Source organism: Chionomys nivalis, chromosome 5, assembly GCF_950005125.1.
Source record: "Chionomys nivalis chromosome 5, mChiNiv1.1, whole genome shotgun sequence".
Taxonomy (NCBI): domain Eukaryota; kingdom Metazoa; phylum Chordata; class Mammalia; order Rodentia; family Cricetidae; genus Chionomys; species Chionomys nivalis.
The window spans coordinates 12,445,890-12,449,502 of NC_080090.1; positions in this window are offsets into that span (position 1 = coordinate 12,445,890).

Consider the following 3,613-nt stretch of genomic DNA (forward strand, 5'->3'; position numbering starts at 1 on the left):
TTCCTCTCCTTGCTCTCAGCAACTTGAGAGGGGCCCCTTCACCCTTGGGGCCTCCAGGGCTGGTGAGGAACTCCACCCCACCACCCACTCTTCCGCTACCTGATTGGTCTGTGCTCCCCAGCAGTTTCAAGCCAATATCCATTTCCAGGGGTTGATGATAGAGTTCAGTAGGTAGAGTGCTTGCCTAGATGCATAAAGCCTCGTGTTCCATCCTCAGCACTAAAAGCCATATCTGGCAGTGCAGCTCTGAACCCCAACATCAGGAAGTGGAGGCAGGAGAATCAGGAGTTCAAGGTCATCCTCAGCTAGATATTCAGTTCAAGGTCAGCTTGGGCTACTTGAAACCCTGTTTCAAAACTTTTTGTTGTTGTTGTTTGTTTGTATCTGGGATTACACAGGGATGAGCTCTGAGCCAGATCCAAGCCTCGCCATTTCTGTGGTGAGACCCAGGAGGGATGTTTTCCATGCCATCCAGCTATCTGTTCAGGAACCTTCCTTTCCTTTGGGCACCTCTCCCCAGTGTTGGCATGTCTGAAGGATCTGTGTTTTTCGAGGAGCTCTAGATCCTTAAGGGGTTCTGCATTCATTTCTTTCTGAAGCAATGTGGAGGGTTGACAGTAAAGGTGGCTAGAAGACAGAAGGTAGATAACCAACATAATCTGGGGGAATAAAGAGAAAAATCCCAGTGAGTTGAACTGAGAAATTTGGGGAAAAATTAAAGAGAACAGATGCATTAGAAAGAAACTATCACAAACAGGCAATCTGGAGCAGCTCATGATAGATCAGCAGGAAACTGGGTTGGTCCAAGCTCACGAACAGCACTGGGACCTCTGAGCCCTCAGCATGGAGGGGTTAGGTGGTAGATGCGGCTGCTGTGAATGTAGAGTTTACAGATGTGTAAGGGGGATGTAAGGAGGCAGTCGTGAGGCAGGCAGTGAGACGCTCACGCAACTGTGCTAAGTTTCGTTAACATGGAGAAGTTATCACAGTCCTCCTCATGGTTGCTACTTCCCCTCGTGTCTGAAGAGAAAAAGGCAAGAAGCACACAGGTTAGATTCTTACACTGGTGCCCAGGACAAGAGACATGAGGGAAGACAGGAGATTGTATTGGAATTGCAGCAGATCTGAACTGTATTAAAAACTGTACAGAAATGTGTCAGAGGTCAAAATCCCTCCTAGGGCTGGGTACTCTATGGGGGCTACACTCATGTTGCCTGGGCTAATAGGTTTTTATGTGTGCTCAAAGTCATGCGGCAAGGGCTGGACCCAGGTTTGCTCTGCGTCAAAGAAATAACTGTTTGTTTTTGGATTTTTGAGATGGGGTTTATTTGTGTAGTTCTGGCTGTCCTTGAACTCTGTAGAGTAGGCTAGCTTCAAATGCACAAAGATCTGCCTGTCTCTGCCTCCCGAGTGCTCAGATTAACGGTGTGCACCATCACTGCCAGGCAAAGTCAGAACTCACTTTTTTTTTAAAAGAGTGTTTATTTATTATGCATATAATATTCTGCTGGCATATGTGCCTACACGTCAGAAGAGGGCACCAGATCTCATTACAGATGGCTGTAAGCCACCATGTGGTTGCTGGGAATTGAACTCAGGACCCCTGGAAGAGCACCCAGTGCTCTTAATCTCTGAGCCATCTCTCCATTTCCAAAGCCAGAACTCTTAACCCTGCTCTGAGAATTAATGGTTCATAAAGTTGCCATAGGCTACTGATCTATCTACATGGAATAACTGCACATGCACGCATGAACACACACTGTCCCTGAGAATAGAGAGTGTATCTTATTTTCAAATATGCATGAAGCATTATAAGATTGACCATGCTGACAGAAAACAATGTTTTAGCTGAGTGTGGTGGTACATGCCTATAATTCTAGTACTGACCAGGAGGAAAGTATGCCTGAGGATAGCCTGGGCTAGCTAGTGAGATTTTTTTGTTTTTTGTTTTTTTAAAAATAAAACAAAAACATAGCCTTTGAAACAAGATTCTCTGGCCATAGTACAATGAAATTAGAAATTAACAATAAAAGTTGGGAAATATAGATCAGTCTTGACATGTAGAGAATTGAGTCTGAAATTAAGAATCTAGTGAGTACAGTGATAACGGGAACATTAAGACCAAAGTCTGTGAGGCACTGCGGAGGTATGCCCCATAGCTGCAATCATTTCATTATTTAAATAAGATTAAAATGATTTATGAGCTTACTTACATTCAAGCAGACTTCTAAAATTTGTCATAAGAACCAAGGAAAGTAGGTGAAAATTAAGAAGGAAAGAAGAAAATGTTAAGTTAGGCTAGTGAGCAGGTGTGATGGGAATGCAGAAGCTTGTGCACATGTGCAGAGATGCTTGTGTGCATGTGTGTGCAGATGCTTGGATGTTTGTGTGCATGGGTGTGTGGATGCCTGGGCATTTGTGTGCATGGGTGTGTGGGTGCTTGGAAGTTTGTGTGCATGTGTGTGTGGATGCTTGGGCATTTGTGTGCATGGGTGTGTGGGTGCTTGGACGTTTGTGTGCATGTGTGTGTGGATGCTTGGACGTTTGTGTGCATAGGTGTGTGGATGCTTGGGTGTTTGTGTGCATAGGTGTGTGGATGCTTGGGTGTTTGTGTGCATGGGTGTGTGGATGCTTGGGCATTTGTGTGCATGGGTGTGTGGATGCTTGGGTGTTTGTGTGCATGGGTGTGTGGATGCTTGGGCATTTGTGTGCATGGGTGTGTGGATGCTTGGGCATTTATGTGCATGGGTGTGTGGATGCTTGGGCATTTGTGTGCATGGGTAATCTTGTGTAGGAGGTGGTGGTATAAATACCAACAGAAAGCAGAACTTAAAAGTAAGTTACTGCCTGTTCTAATCAATACAGGAGTAAGGACATATATAAAACCTTAGGAAGCAACCACAGTACGGTGAAAATTAATACATCAGGTCATTTTCATCTTACTAACTTTTTAGTCAGAATGATGCTTCAATATAGGATTTACATATGTATGTGATTTCAGCTTGCTCGCACTAACCCCTGATTTCTCCTTAGTTTAACCCTTCTTCCCATGGGTTTCCTATTCCTCAGACATGGCCCCTTTCTGCTCTCAGGTCTTATACAAAGTATGTGTATTGCTGAGTCTATGTTCTCTATATGAGAGAGAACATACTTATCCCAACAGTCCTCTCTTCTGTACCCCCTCCTTTCAGACCTACTTCACTTACTTAGTTCCCTTCTACTTTTATGTCTGTCTAAACCTAGTTTCCGAAGCCAGGTATAGTATAGCTCACATTGTATTCTAAGCACTAGGAAGGTAGAGGTAGGGAGGACTGGCATAAATCGGAGACCAGCCTGGGCTATGAAGTAAGACCCTGCCTCAAAATATATATATCACAGGAGAGAAAACACGTGGTTTTTGATTTTTGAGTCTGGCCTGTTTCACTTGACCTGATGATCCCTGACTCATCAGTTTCCCTGCAAATGGCATAAAAGTCAATTTGCATAACTGTGCTGATGGCTTTGCAAACCAGAATCAAATGGATTTAAGAAAACCAGATGCACGAAGAGAGTCTCATCCGCAGCTGGCCTCTTAGGGTGGGAAGGGAGGGTTTAATCAGCCTATTGACCAAAG